Raw genomic sequence first — 17,056 nt, 5'->3', positions numbered from 1 at the left:
AACGTAAGTCTCGGTGAAATTTCGCCAGCGTAAAATCACGCGTGAAAGCTTTGGTGGAAGAAGCGGGAAGCCTGCAAGCGGCAGGGACACAGACGGCAACGTACAACAGAGGACGCGATTCTTGCACTCAAGTGAAATTGCAATTACTAAACGCGAAAGGTTCTCGGAACATACGCATTCCGCGCGCCACCGGAAACCCATTAAGGAATATTCCCGCGTACAAGCCTCGCTTAATGAGCGATATAATTTATTGCCACTACTTAGAACCTGGTCTAGTTGCGGTTTGTAGTTAATAGGACCTACGATCTTCGTGTCATTAACGGCGCGAGTACGTAGGAAGGTAAGACGCCACCTTCGGCCAAGAGGACGTTCGAGGACCAGATTCTCCGGTTCTCCTCCTATTTCGACTAGCTTTATCGAAGCTAGCGATCGCTACCATCGAACTTGCCCTTTGCTACTACCCTTTACCAACCCATTTGAGTCCCTCCGTCCCGATTCACTCGCTCATTGTCTGGCTTCTCGTTCATTGTCCGCCTCTATCGCTGCTTGTACCACTCGTATATCTCTTCTCTCTGCCTATTCGAATTCTCCTTCGTTTCCTACGTCTCCATCCTCTTCGTCCATCTACCACGCTGCGCAGAATAGGAACTTGATAGACACCGAGAGGAACACGCACCCTTCATCTTCCAGACACTCGGTTCTCGAAGATTTATCGGGCTTTTCACGCACATATCAGAAACTTCACCCTTCCTTTCATCCCTCAAAATTGCTCGATGCTATTATTTTCTGGTAAGATCAGTGGTTTTGTTTATTTTCTAACAAAGATTCGCGAGATCAGTCGTATTAGCGACGCGTCGAAAACGAGGATGAGCTTTTACGAAGGAAACAATAAAACTTGAGCTTTCTCCAGCTTCGAAACGCTGAATGGGACATGTTACTAACAATCAGCATGAAGGGCAGAATTGTTGTAAACGTATCTGTAATTATGTCACGAAAGAAATATTAATTAGAACAGAAAGTTGGTAAATCCTTGATAAATCAACTGCGGATATTCATAGATTTCTGAAAACTCAAAATATTACAAAATGTAAAGAATATTTGTAATACTTAAACATATGCAAACTAAGATAAGCTACTTATAATGCACAGAAGACGAAACGAATTGGTATTCAAATTCCACTTCTTCAATCGCTGCATCCAGTATGTTACAAAATACGTTTGAAATGCATGTGCAACTAGGACAAAAGAATCCGTAATTAAATCCGTAATTAAATCCGTAATAAAATCACAGTTCTTCTGTTATTAAAGCATTTAAATTAATTAAACATTTATTAATTAAAATACAAAGTCACGGAACACAAAAACACAAAGTACACATACGTAAACTTGAGATATCCAAAAACCTACAAAATATGCATAATAAATAAAACTCTGCAAAATGTCCAAGGTAAACCATTTGTTATAATATAGAATGTGAAACAAATTAGGATATAGAAGCTGAAATAAATCGCTACGCAGATTCTACCTCTCCATCCAATGTTGTATCCAATATGTTGCTAAATAAATCGCCAGCGACATACCCCATGAAGCAACCCCTAAAATCTCCACGGGTCTTCTCTTCACGCGCTCAACGCAACGCAATGCAACGACTAGAAGCAAGATACGACTCGATGGAAGTCGACTATTGCCGCTTCAACAAGCCTGACCACTTAACGAAAAGAAAATCTCGGTCCCGGTTATTCGCGATAAAGCAGCGAAGCGTTGCTAACTTATGGCGCGTAAGCCGAGCGACTAGAAAGGCTAGGGTAAACCGTGAAGGCGGCCGAATCCATAAACATCGGCAATCCACTTGTACGAGGCTACGAGAATCTCAAAAGGAAGAGAAAGAGAGACAGAGAGAGAAAGAGAAAGAGAGAGAATTCAAGGCGATCTCTCACCTGTTTACGCGACCGCCTGGTACTGACGTGCTCGCGCGTGTTCCGCCTCGTGTGTGCACGGGGTCTCGAGTTGGCTATCGGCTTGATAAATACAAGCAGTCGTTGAATAATGCATCGGCCGTTCCGGCACTCGGGAGTAAACAAGTAACCTAACACCGGGGTCCGGCACCGTCAGGATACTGATTCGCCTAAATCCTCTGCCACTGTCCGTTCGACTTGACTTGTCGCCGCTCAACTTTCGCGACCCCTGTGCACATTTCATTGGCACGATACCCAAGGTTGGACACCGTTTTGCCTCGTAAATTCAGCACGATATAAGCGAAGCGAATCTCTTTAGATTCGTTGCTCATTGGTTTGGAAAAAGAACCGGTAGTTGTTTCGCCAGCGGCGTGGTACTGATTTAATGAATAAAACGACGTTAAATTCTTGGCTGGCTAAAGGCGGACGCGAAATCGATACACCCTCTCTAGAGACATCCTTTCGCCCAGGTGCGTTTAACGCGACGAATTTTTCGATTGACCGACCGCGTAATTGCACTATGGCGCCTGGTCGATCCTTGCCGCTTCCAGTGGATCGAACATTTGAAAAAAAATCTACTGCTTCTCCCCCCATTTTCTCTCTTTATCTATCTATCTATCTATCTGTCTATGTGTGTCGAATCTCGGCAAAATGGACTGGTTTGAGGGGAAGAAAAAAAAAAGAAGGGGCGAGGGTAGAGCAAAAATAAATTTATCGATTGAAAGGAAGGAGAAAAGGTAATTTCGTTGAAAAACGCGATAGCTGCGGGCGCGCAATGAATATCGAAAGTGATTAAAAAAAATATACGCTCGTCATGAATATTAATGCCATCGGACCCGTCGTTGAATCGAATATGAAGCGCAGCTTTTCGGAATGATAGCAATCGCAAGATCCAATTTCCTTGGTTCGATAAAATAGGAGAAAAAAAAAGAAAAAATGAGCGTACATACAGTCTTTCAAATATTTGTTAGAAATTCTATAAATCCATTTGTTCCTCGTGATACCGAATAGTATTTGGATATCGAAACCGTGCAGAGAAAAGGGTTGCGGATACTGTGATCAACGGTATCGATATCGTCTTTGGCCTTCATCCTGCTCTTCCGAGGCAACGCTGACAACGAGATTGATATCCCGCAAAAACACCTGGTATTTCCGATAGCGGAAATATGCAAGTATAAGCGACTAAATGAAGCAGGTAAAACGACCTCACTGGCTGGCGTCTTGGAATTTTGTTGGCTCGAAGAATTCCCTACGCACATATCTGCACGCAAATCCACGACAGGGATCACGCAAGCCGCTCGTTGCGAGGCAGCTCGTTAGCCGAGCTCACAGCTACGACTGCAAGTTCGAAACATATCGGTTTCCATTGCGCTTCGTGAATTGAAACTACACAGGTAGCGCATCCCCGCGCTCAAGCGATCAATTTTCCTCGACTGATTGGGCCACGCTGTCAAAGGATCCTCGAAATCGAGCGATTTGACTTCGAATCTGTCTGTCGAATTATCGGTCGTGTTCTGTGTCATTTACTACGTTCCTTTCATTCGAAAAAAATCGCTTTGTAAATTGCCAGGCCGAGGCGCATTAAAGGAAGAAGGTTTAAACTTTGCTAATTTACCTGTTCTTTTTTTTTAAGCCCTCGAAAAGCTCCTTCTGAAAAGATACATCAACTCGTACGTAAAGTTTTGAGATTATAAATTTACTAGTTTCTGATGTACGTCGGATTTTGAACGCGATTCGCAGAAAGGTGGAATTTGGAAATTGCATCTGTTACGCAAACCGAGTACGCGAGAACACGCTGCAATATATGGTTCGTAAAGATGCCACGTCGTGGCTACGGTTTGTGTTTTTTTAAGTTCCTTGAGTCTGTTAAATTTATAATAATTTTTCATACGATAATTCTCTAAAGGGAAGATAGAAAAACGAGGAATAATATTTCCAACGTGAGAGTTAATCGTCGTATCAATGTTCGAGTATTCGCCATTAACAGCATTTGCGTTAGTTTCTTGTACGTGGCTGGCATAGACCCGTTCCAAATCTGGTTCATACTACAACTCGCGTAACGTTCTCGGGGTATTTAGTATTTATCCTGAGCGATAGCGTACTGCATTCCTTTAAGGTGTCGAATAATTGCAAACCTACCAATCAAGATATTTTCCTTGAAATTTTACGAATAAAATTATGCAGCTTCGAAGATGTTTCGACGAGCGTTATACGCGCAAAGTTTGATCGTGGACAAGGAGACGATAACGAGCTTGTGTTTGTACGGTCACGGGGGTCTTACCGGTTAAACCAACGCTAATTAGTGATAATTAGTCCGGTAATAGAGACTCTTGGATGATAGCATGCAGGCTGATTGAAATCTCGAAACAAGCGCCCTTCGGGACTTTTGTCGGTTGTGACAAATATTTACCACGAAATTCGTCTGTAATTCCCATCCGCCCATCTTGCGTTGATTAGGTCCGAGTATTTACAGTGGTGGACGAGTTCATCACGTCTGCGCCGCTTAGTATGCCGAAACACGGATTGCCCGTGTGTTCCATCAACACGTCTATCGTTATTAACGTCCGCAATTACCGAAACGGTTTAATATATCCGGCCACGTGAAATTATCTCATTAACGTGACGACATTGCGCTCGAGTCCGCGACGCGAATCGCAAAATCGTACGAAGAAAGAAACGCGCGAGGGAAAGTTGGAACACATGTGCTAAGAAAAATACCATACTTGTACAAAACCAAAGATTGTATTTGACAAGACCAGCGAATTGGTATAATGCAGACACCGGAACAGGTAACTGTCAGCAATACCGCGAGAAGTATCTAACACAAAATTAAAGTAATCGCTTCTTCATCGTTAAGATTCTTCGCCTTTCTGCTATCTGACACAAAGGCTACGTATTTCCAGTTTTTCTACAGCAGATAAATGTCAACAATTACGTTACGTACAATGAAATTTCAGCCTGTTGTACCCTTCCCATAGTGTCCAAGCTAATCGTACGTTTTCGTCCTCGGAAAGTTCTCCATATTCAAGAACGTCCTTACGACGTTAGAGGTTCCTTTTCTATGTGGCTAATCGATAACAAGATCGACACAAACCTTTCAAATCAGCATTAAGACACGAAATTTACAGAATACGAGTATATTTGACGCTTGGCGCTATAACCTACGGTGTTACTCGCCTGACCTAAAAACGATGCTACACTCGATCACGTTTCGGATCGCATTTTTGCTTCGCTTCTCGCAGTACCAGCCTGATCACGGAGAATCACGGGGATCCGAAGACTCCTCAGTAATTCGGTTTAATATCGTCTGGAGGCTAGAGGGTTGGCTAGGCCGGCACGAATTGTCGAGGATTGTCGTCGTCCTGGTCGGACTCCAGGCAGTCCTGCTGCCAATCATTATCTCGATGGTATGCAGACATACCACCACGTGCGAAACCGGGTATGCGATGGCTTCCTGGGAGACGGTATACGACGAGAGCGGGTCGATGAGGGAATACGTTGGCGAAGGGACTGCGTGGCTCCGGGAATGAGAAGGGGCGACAAAGCCCAGGCACCGGTATATTGGCATACCAACGGCCGGTGATATGGGAATACTTCAAGAACAACTTTATAGCCGCCGACACGACTGAATTGAGACGATCGGGATGCCCCTTTCTTTTCTCATGCTTCCGGCTCTATCGTTTCTTCTCCTCTCACTTTGCCTTCCGATCGGGAAAACCTTCCAACCTTTCGCCTACGAGCTGATTTTACGAATTCTTGATTCTCCACACCAATATACAGAGCATTCGGTGACAGATGAGGCCGGTGGGTTTAACAGAGATAGATTTACGAAACATGAAATTGATTCGTCAAGTAGAATCAGTCTGAAAGCTGTCGTATTAAGTTCGAAAGGAAGAGAGCATCACTTTCGTGCAATTGAAGGGAATTTACAGAGGAAAACGCGATGTAAATGAGTGGTTTCCTGATTTCTATGTTAATTGCTGCCAGGTGCCTTAATACGAAGCTGAAGATCGTAGAGGAGTTTGGTAAAAGTATCAGTGATGCGACTGATCTTGTAGTAATCAGTATTTTTGATAATGCTTATTATGTTAAGCAGAATAGAATCGTATTGAAAGTTGTATTAAGCTTGAAACGGAGACTAGTTCGTTCGTGTCTCTTTGACGCGACTAAAAACAAGGGGATGATACGACGCATCCGTTTCTCTTGATTTTCTGATTCTTGTGTCAATCGGTAGTTAACAAGATATATTTTAAAATGAAATTAAGAGCAACTTGTTATACAAGTTAAGAAGATTCTTCCGAACTAATAGAAAGACCCCAAATGTTAATACAAGTAGTGATATTTGAATAGTAAAAATATGTAGTATACGTAAGTACATATTAAAATATACTATCGCTACGATTATCAGTATGTAAGTATCTTCGAGTTATAGTTTGGTGATTGCGTAAGATGGTAGTAAATGTAGTTTCTTACTACCGATTTATCATTAATTTGTCTACCTGGTAAGATTCACATACTGTAGCTACGGATCGACGAAAGTATCCGGATATCTGCGATTAGTAGCGTATGTATATAACAACTTATACAGTCGACTAAAAGTAGCGAAGGATCACGTTGCTCGCGCGACGTAACACGCGTAGAATCACTTTGAATGCCATTGAATCTCGAATAAGGGATTGTCTCGTCTCTTTGATGCAATTAAATTGAAGCAGAAACGGACGTCAAGTTAATAGACCTAACCCCATTCGCGTTAAACCTTCTAAGTACAGGTGAAACCTTGCGGTTGTATTTACTGCTCGAATTCTCTGGCAACGGAGCATACAAAAAATATCATGGTAATAAAGCTTAGGCGACAAAGACGAAATCAAGTAGTCTGTACAAATAATCTTTCTCTCGTTCTAAGTATTCCGATTCTTCTTGTCTCTTTTTAAGTATTCCGATAGTCTTTGTACTCTTTTATGAAACGTAAGGTTGCGCATTCAGCGGCATTAATATCGGCGAATTAACTGGAAACGACGATCTACGCGACACTAGAACGAGAAGAGTTTAACTGGAACGCATGGTAGTAGATAAGGCGTCTAGCGCTTACTATTGTGCAGCGAAGCTCTGCAACTACTATGAGAACGTATACGTGGCAATTCAGTTACTCGGATACGAAACGCTCCTATAAAGACACACGCGTCTTGCCGAAAGAATACCATTAGTTTGCATTTCCGTTAAATCGAGTCCTGATGCCGCTCACTGTTTCCCTGTGATCGCCTCACGTCCCTTGCGACTTCCGTCAAAAGAATTCGATCTAACTTCTACTGTCGTTGGACTTTTACTACGATTATTTTCAGAATCGAAACCGTACAAACTAGTTTCCGAGGTTGTGTTATAAAAGGCGGTTGCTAAAGTCTCTTATTGCTTCAATGTTTAAAACTGGATCGCAGATATTTACGTAGTTACGAGAAAAACAGGGTGAAATACGTATCTATAAAATGGAAATCACGCGAAAAAGATATGCTAGGTTTGTATTCGTTGAATTTCTGACTTTCATATCGCTTGTGCCTTTAAATCAGGATATTTGAATATAGCTTATCGTTAGTTGAAACGAAAAACGGTGTATTATATGGGAAAAGTGAGTGACAAGTTTTGTATAAATTTTTAAAACCAGTATAAAATTTTGTGAAATGCTCAAGAATACACAAATACCAACACCACATATTTCGTTCCTGAATTGTGTAAAAATATAGTTTTAATAACAGGAAACTAGTTATTAGTGTACTGAATGTAGAAATGGCAAATATTTGTAGGAACACGAAAACCTTAATAAATAAAAAGAAAAAATACAAGTTATATTGTAAAAGACCCTAGACAATGCTGTGTAAGTCGCTTACAGGATACACAAGTGCGAACCGAACGCCTTGTAATAATCCAATCACCGATATACGATTGACTGTCGACTATGTGTCCGTGGGTGTCCGTAGAAGCAATTTGTTCTATCCGGGTCTAAATAGCAGCGGTCATTTAATTTCACGCCGAGGCACCGATCGACCGGTTCTCCGACTACATTGTGCCGGGATGATCCTCTTAAGGAGGGCTGAATCGTCCGCCTAATTGCCATGGTCTTTCTTTTTCTCGTCGGAGTCGCGCTACGGATGCTCCCTTTCTACTTCCATCCCGCTTTCCTTCTTGCACGTGCTTTCCTCCTTTTAACTTCTCCGCTCTCGCGTTTTTCCATCTCGCGGCTTGTCATTTCTCTCGCTGCCGCCGGATCGATTTAGTGGCGGTGTGCGGTTGAATCGAGGACGCGAAGAAAAACGAGAAAGCAGCAAGCTAGCAGAGCGCGAGGAGCTGCGGGGAGAAAAAAGAACGGGTGAAAGCGGCGGAGAAAGAAGCTGGTTTCCTGGCGCTTACATACACCCGATGGGAACTCTTTTATCGGGGAATCGAAGGAGGAGCCACGGACGGCAAGGAACAACGGACAAAGGGAGTGTTTAAAAGGCGTGGGCAAAAGGAGAAAAGCAACAGACGGAGGAATCAAGGTGGAACGGTAAATAAGGGGAAGTCGGCGGCTGGCGGAGAAATTGTACGTACGGTCGGCGAATGGAAGGAGGGAAATTTTGAGGCAGACGAGCACAAGGAGCGAAGCGAACAAGTAAGCAAAGCAACGGCCTCTGAATGGGCGAAAGAGAAGAATCGCCGGACTGCAGCGAGCAACGAGAGTGGAAGAGATAAAGCTCACGGATATTTAGAGAAGCTGGAAAGACGCCGTGTCCGCCTTCCCATACCGAAAGCAGATGGATAAACCAAGAGCAAAACTGTAGGAGCTGGAACGAGGAACGAGGGAAGCCCGTCGTGGAACTAACAGCAGCTTAACGCTCGGCAACGGAATCCTTGAAGTCCACTCACGTGCGCGCGAACCACGCCACCACCATTTTACTGTAAATCAGTCTTAAACCACAGCGGGCAGCTTACAATCAAACGTACTTTAGCCGGCCTTCCACGAGACGGATAAAGTGGCCAGAAGACGAAAATGGAATATATCCGTGATCATAAACCAGGCGCGTCCACCTCCGGCGTTTTTCTACCCGTTCCTTTCGCAATCACTTTACTACTTCCTGCTGAACCTCTTTTCTTTGCAATATGTCGCCGAAAAGGTGTTCGCTGGCAAGTCAATGAAAATGGCCTTAAATCGACGTTATACGTTACAACTCGCTAAAACGCCCTTCGTGCTCGATTTTAAGTTGCTGGTCTGCTGGATCATGGCGGACTATTTCAATGAAACGAGTAAGGAGCGCGTTCCTGCTCCACGACCGAGAAGAATCACGATGATTTTCTCCGATTGTTGGCTGACCGAGCCGTCGAAGTAGAAGTATCGTTTCCCGATTGCTTGTAAATTAACTGCAAGCAGAAGTTAGTTCTTGAAATACACCTTTTTGCTAAAATCGACTAAAAAGGGACTTGAAACGAAATTTTTGTTTGATGCAAGCAACGATAAATAAAATGGACCAAATACCTCCCCTAAAATATATATTTTATTATAAGATATCGTAGTTAGAACGCGTGAAGATCACTTTGGCTAAAATAGACAAATTATCCAGTATTTGCATATTATCACGGACATATCAAACGATTAAATTCGCTGCGTTCTTTGGATCATTTAAAACCCAATGGTATTTTTTTTATTGCTAACAAGTTTCTCAAGTTCAAGAAAAATATGGAAGAATCGTCGTTGGTATGTGATAAGCGATCAACATGCTCTTTCCCCTAAACTGCTTTTCATGGAATAGATTAGGTTGCAACGTAACTTCGACTTACTTTTATATTTGTCCCGACATATATAGTATATATTAGGCTGTCCGAAAAATGTCTTTCTTTTACAGACACGTCTTTCACAACGATGCATCTTTATACAAACATGAAACTTAATCTATCGAACGGTGATATCTTTATCTTGATAGAATAAAATGGATCATACGTAATTCGATAAAATAATATAAAACGAAAAATGTTGTGCATCCATTATTTCCTTATGAAGCGAAAGAAACTTTTCGGACGACCTAATATATAAAATTCGACTTGTTTTCAAATTTCCTGCAATACAAGCGACGTATGTATATATAAAATCAGGACAAATTTATGTCTTACGTCTGACTCTTTCGCTCATCCCTTCACAGATCCCCGATTTTATTCGCGTTTACGTTTTTCTCGCATTACGCGCGAGATAAAGTTTATAGCGTGGAGGTAGACCTGGCGGCTCGGTTTTATCGTTTCCAGCCACTCGCCGCAAGTCCGTCTGATGCTCGAGATACGATCATAATTCGCGCTGTATAATCGAGCTGCAGGTACCTGAACAGGTAGAGGGAAAGAGGCGAATGGTCAATAAATGCCCGTTAGGATACGTAAATTAGCGGCGAAAGTTTATGGCTGCAAGCCAGCGAATAATCGACCGTTAGCAGCTTTTATTCGGCCGAAACGCGTGGCTGATTTACGCTCAGCGTAAACTGCCTCGTGTAACTCGTCGAAATCGTTGCAACGAAGAGACTGTAAAATCGCCGATGATGATTTACGATGAATAGCGACGTCGTTAAGAAGCCAAGAAAGCTGCTGGTCGTTGTAGAGAAATGAAGGATAGTCGAGAAGTCTGACAAGCTAGCACACGGTGTAATATTCGACTTACGATAATATCTCTTCTTCGACTTTCAACGCCAAGTTATCGCGTTTTAGATCATCGCGGACCTCGACACGATGATTCAAGTGCAGAGGGAAAATTTCGACGCTTTTCATCGTTTTATCGATATACCGCGTTGTTCGAAAACTCTGTAGCGCTTTTTATTATGAATCTCTGTCAAGCAATGAAACGTTGGAGCAAGTATTTCTCTTAGTTGGACACTAAAGACAGTTCAGGAGGAGCATCCAAAATTCGTTAGTAAAATAAATTTCTCTCAGCGATAGAATGTCGAACCTCATATTTCTAGGAAACTTAGAGTTTTAGTTGCAACTTTCTATTTGTCTCGCTTATTGGGCTAGGATTGTGATAAGGCTATAAAATATAGTGTCATCTCCTAGTTGAATATTAAAAAGTGTTAAAGCGAAACATTAAAAATTCGTTAGTAAAAGAGATCATTTTTAAGTGGGACAGTGTTGAATCTCGTACATGCAAGAAATGTTGAATCTTAGCTGAAATGTTTATTTCTATCTGCCTTATTTATTAAACGTAGATCGTGTCTTAGTTGGATACTGAAAAGAGTTCAAGAGAAACATTCAGAATTCATTGATAGAATACATTCTTGTTGAGCGAGACCGTAGAATTTCAAGTAGAAATTTTGATTCTTAGCTGTCTCATTTTCATCTGTCTCATTCGCCAACTATAGAGCGTAGCCTTGTTATTTATTCTATTAAAGAGCCTCGTTTGAAGTATATTTCATATATTTGCAATAATTTGCAAGCTGTTCAACTACACAGTAGTATGAATAGTAATATACGTGTTTGGATCTAGATATTCTAGCTACAATTTGTTGCATACTGCCTTGCCAACGACGTTAAAACGTTAGATTTTCCGATAAGCCGTAAGTGGCTGGTGAAGGAATAAAAAATGTTACTGTGGAACGTCGGCCGTGATATTCAGGAAACGGTGGCTACGGTGGCGACGTTGGCGACCCGGGTGATCGATGTCAGAGGAAAAGTGTACCGTCGTTGTGTGGCAGAAATTACGACACGTCACGTCCGGCAGCGAGTAATTATCCCGGAATGAATTAGCCACGGCACAAATTTCTAATTACGTTTGCGGAGCCGAAATCTGGTGTTCACGACTTTTGCGGTTGCGTTTTTGAAACGCGCGGAAATCGAGTCACAGGATGTCTCGTATATGTTTCGAAAGAACGCAAGGCAAAGCAACTTACTTTTCTTTCATTGCTAACTTTTGAATTATTTTTAAAACCATCCAATAATTATCAATTCTGGTCGAACTGATCGACTCTATCTTTTTCGAAATTTTTCATTTTATTTGTTACATGCATCGTTCGTAGGTTGCGGATTTTTCTGCAAATTCATATTTCAAAGAGTGTAATTTAAAAAGTAGAAGTTCGGTGGAAGATTGTTTTACCTACAAAGTGTTATAGACAGTGCTTTGGATATTTTATTTATTTTCTCGTATTATGTGCATTACGTGCAATTTTCAATTTCCTAAATGCATAAAATTCTCTTAAAAAAATTAGCTTGGTTCCATGACATATTGTATAATCGTAAATTATAAAAAGTATTTGTCTCTCTATCTTTCAATTGATAAAGTTCATTTGACCAACATGGCTTCTTTTGAATGGTTTTATAGCTATGAAAAAGCGAAGATGGAACATTTTAAAGGTTCGTAAGACGACACGTGGGTCATCGAATCCGGCTACAATTGCCAAATAAATTTGGAGGATGATCGTTATGCAAGTTTAACAAGATTAATTTCCCGAGGTTATCGTGAATTTCCATATGACTTCCTCGCAGAAGGATTCAACGTTCTAACACGATAACTGGGATCAGAAGGGACCGTTCCGAGGACTGTACAAGCTTAGACAGAATACGGCAAAGGGTGCGATGATCTAGATTAGGAAGGTCTAATTGGCTCTCGTCGAAAATTGCAGCTATTTCGAGAACTCGATGAAACGGACTTTCGAAGTCAACGTCCAATTTTCCTTCCACTGTAAACTACATTAAGGAAACAAAAGTTCCATCGATGACTCGAGATTGAAAGAATGACTTTGCAGTAGTAACACTGACACAGCTAGCATCAGTCAGTTCAGCTTTACTGATTAATAAATGATAAGGTAGACTGCGGAAGTTTATGCAAACGCATATTTTTCTGAGACTTAGGTCACGTAGAAATATGTACGTAATAGACACGCGGGATAGATATCGCGACAATCGAACAGATTGTGATTGTCCATGTGAGGATAGACGAGAAAAGACAAGGCGAATGCCAGAGATGCCACCGGAAGATATGGAAATAGCATAGGGGAGGAAGGCGAGCGATGCAAGAAAATGCGCAAGAAAAAGTCGTTAGGCAGACGTGATAACAGTGCCAAGCCCTGCAGCCTTGTTGGTCCTCTACAACAAGAAGTAACAACAGGAAGTGTGAGAAAGGATACGTGTTCTCGTTCGTAGTATTCGAATTTCAGCGAAAAATATCACGCTTCTTTCTTACGTATATACCGTAGAAATATATTTTTCAAGAAGAGATTATTATTACTATCGTGACTCGCGAAAATAATATATTACGTGATCGATACATTATGCGATTACTATTATTATGTTATACAAGCGTTTTAGGGTTTTATTAATATTGTAATGAGACACGAGTATCATAATGATATTGGTAAAATTTGAATTATTCGCAGGATAACACGCGTAATATATTCATAAATGGTTTTTACATTAAATATTCAAATTTCACGAACCAGTGCATTATTTGTGTCAGCAGGTTGCGATAGATTTTGAATTCGCTGGCAAATAGAAACTAAGAGTGAATGAGAAAACACAGTACGCTAATTACGTTAGGAAAATGTTGGTAGTCGAGGTCGTTTCGCCAAAGCTGCAAGAAATATTCAATTTACCCTGTGCTCTTTTTCCTCTTTTTCGTATAATCGTTGTCGTTGCTCGAATGCTTTGCGTTCGCCTAGCGGCGTGCACGTGGCACGAATTACTGGAGTAATTATAGAGCCAGGAAACGGGAATGTCGGCGAACGTGTTTTCCTTTTGCGCACTTTCCTTGTCCAGTTTCGCAATCTGCCTCCTCGTTCGATCGACCTGTTCTCTGAAACTTATGTAACGACGCATTTCGAGATGCCATAATTTAGGCCCTTCCAAGATATTAGGTAGTCTGGAAAGTGTCTTTCTTTTACAGATACGTCTTTTACAACGAAGCATCTTTATATAAACATGAAACCTAATCTGTCGAACGTTGTAATCTGTTGAGGTTATTAGATGTATGAACAGAGGAACGCGTGAATAAATTGTAAAGTAGAAATATATTTTAATACAGAAGTGTAAGTACAAGTAAGAATATAATTTGAGCTGGTCCAGATCCGCACGCTAGCAGTGTTACCCTATGACTGAAAGCCATTGTCGCCTGTCTACTGTCTATGGTCTACCTTCGTTCCAGTCTATTGTCTATACGCTGTCGATGGCTTCAGTGCTTGAGAAAATTAAAAAGACCAGATGTAGAGTTTTCTTAGAAGTGGTGACCACTTCAACATAATCTTTATCTTGATAGAACAAAATTAATCATACTTCGATAAAATAATATAAAACGGAATATTGTGCATACATTATTTTCTTACAAAACGGAAGAAACTTTTCGGACGACCTAATACATTACGACCTATTACATTACCTATTACAAACGCACTTTATACAGTTAACAACGAAGATGTGAATCTTGTAAATATCTATGTATGTTTACAAACCTAAAGATGACAAAAATTCCACAGAATGCAATAACACGTGCAAAATTGTACAAAAAATAGTTATATAAATTGGAATATATCGATCCTAAATTTTTATAGACGAAACAAATTACACGCCACGTGGATCCCATTTCTTCAGTTCTCTTCTGAAAAATCTGAACTTGCATAAAAATTCTAAAAAATGCACGTCGACCTTGCAAGAATTTTTATAAATCAAAGTTCGAAAATGGTTAAAATTCATCGAATTTATAAACTCAGATCGCGTCGAGTTTACTTTAAACGAGTATCACGATCTTACGCGTTTTTCGGGCCATGCAACCACGTTGATTTGTTAAATATTCGCAAACTTGATTCACGTGGTTCTATCCACGAAATGAAATTGGAAAGCGTTTGAAAGGAGAGACGCCGGTTAAACGACGTGAAACTTTGATGCGCAAAATGGAAGACATGGAATTCGCCGGAAACTGGGTGCGACGGTAGTTTCCTATTTACACACGTGTTCTCTAGTAGTTACTGTTACACGGAATCTAGTTAAAATCGATAAGGGACGAGTGATAAATCGACAGCGCGTGGATGCGTGTCCATTTTTCCGTACGGTAAACAATGTAATCTTTCTTCGCCATTGACACGGCAGAAGGATGAGAAAAAAGTGTCGAAGATAAAGATAAAAATTGACAGGAGACGGCCGGCATCTGGACATAAACGCCGCTCTTCGGGACGTTATCGTGGTCGGCCATTACAAGATAAATAGTTTTCATCGGACTGCATCGTAAATCTTGGGGGAAATCCTTTCGCCCGAAGAAGGAGAGTTTGTGGTGCAACCATCGGATCCCTAATTCTATCGAATCCCTTGGAATTAGGCACAAAAACTCGGTAGAAGAAACTTTAGCGAGCGCACGAAATAGATTCGCAAGCTATGTAAGACTGATCTCGTTTGAGATGAAAATGATAACGTTTTCAAAATCTAATTTCAGCGATCGAGACATCCACGCGTGCTCTGGCTTCTGTATCGATCGCAATTTGATAGCTTCGACACGTGTGATTTTATGTGAAATTTAATTTAATTGTAAGCACGCCTGTTACACACACGTACACCGAGTAATTATTCTCTAAATTGTTCATTACAAACTCTTTATTTTATTGTACTGTTAAACAGTTGAAATAATGACTGAAAAACGTTAATGGATATAAGCTGGACGTTTAATGTTGTTGGCAAAAATTAGATTTCTATTGTAATATCGAATGTACGAATTATTTATTCGCTTTAAGATTCTACGATCCCTTTTATATAAAATTTCAAACGAGACGAGCATCGTTGAAGGTTTTAATAATTTCCTAAGCATTTCTGAAATTAATCTCGCTTTCTAATAGTTATGAGCGAATATGTACATGCACGCTTACATGTACAGTTAAATCTTAATTCTATATGTAATGCCGTATAAATTTTCAGTTAAGTTTCGAATTTTACTAATATAACCACGATATTCGTGTCTCGTCACAGTACTAACGAAACTTTGAAACGTTTCATATAGTATAATACATTCGATACTTTTCAAATACTATTACGTTATATATATATATATATAGCAAGTCTTGAAACACTTTCACGAGCGACTGTATAATCTCGATCATTCTCTTTCATCTGCCGCTTCTTTTCATGACCATTGATTCCATGTAACGACTCCTGAATCTCCGTTCGACGTCGTTTATTTCAATTACGGCAATAACCTACCGAGGAATCGTAGATCTTTAAGCCATAAATTGTCAGATGATTGCGCGAAACAACCGTAAAGGCGTGAAACAGGTCGGTATTTCGCCTGGAAAAATATCTTGCTCGCTCCTCTCCGTGTCTTTACGAGCCGCCGTTGGGAAAATTTCCTGGATATCACTGCCGGTTTAAGAGAAATCCCCGTCTAATAATCATCGAGCTTCGTGCTTCTCAATGGACGAGCGGTCGAAAATCCCCGCGATAAAGACGCGCGGCTAGAATCCCGGGTAACCCCGATTTACTAAGCAGCAGACCAGGCCGCGGAGGGGTTGCATGTGCAGGATTTTGGCTGGACGCCAGCTACGGCACTGCGGATGTCGATGGTGACACGGGCTGGCTTTGGTGGGGCTTCGTTCTCTCGAACGAGCCAGCAGCTCGCGCGAAACTCATCGAGACGATGCTTTAACACGCGTTTTCCACTCGCATCCCTCCGCCCTAGCCAAAGATTATATTTTATTTGAGATGCGGCAAATCGAGCAGCAAGCATCGAGCAGCCGCCAAATCGATCGTCAATTGCGGGAAGATCGTCGCGTCGCCCGGAAACTGGACTCTGATGTTCGCTGCGAAATCTCGCGAATTGTTGCGCTCTACATGCAGAACCACCCATTTCTGGGCGTGGCTGTCGCACGTTTCAACAATTGTTTAAATCATTTTTCATAACCGCGTTAACGTTTGTTCGATCATCTATTACTTGCCATTGTGGCGTGGCAATATATACTTGTTAAACGTGTAACGAACCAGATCACGATATTTAGCTTTCATCGTATTCGATGAATTACGAAACGTCCCTAAAGTTTATCCAGGCTGATAACGTTATCGGTAATTTTGATCTTTCTGTGAAAGCAATGTTTCTTTTTTTATAGACTCGAGACAATTACCCAGCGACCTAAATTCTC

General features: G+C 41.2%; 1 protein-coding gene and 1 long non-coding RNA gene across 2 annotated transcripts in view; both read right to left on the bottom strand.

The window, feature by feature from the left end:
• The window catches only part of LOC132911628 (complexin), a 330,756-nt gene that overhangs the window by 64,701 nt on the left and 248,999 nt on the right, over nt 1-17,056 (bottom strand). The gene's annotated exons all lie outside the window — the stretch shown is intronic.
• The window catches only part of LOC132911631 (uncharacterized), a 271,608-nt gene that overhangs the window by 64,701 nt on the left and 189,851 nt on the right, over nt 1-17,056 (bottom strand). The gene's annotated exons all lie outside the window — the stretch shown is intronic.

This window comes from Bombus pascuorum, chromosome 11 (genome assembly GCF_905332965.1).
Source record: "Bombus pascuorum chromosome 11, iyBomPasc1.1, whole genome shotgun sequence".
Classification (NCBI taxonomy): Eukaryota; Metazoa; Arthropoda; class Insecta; order Hymenoptera; family Apidae; genus Bombus; species Bombus pascuorum.
Note: the sequence above shows the minus strand (reverse complement) of the source record. Positions and strands in the feature narration are given on the sequence as shown.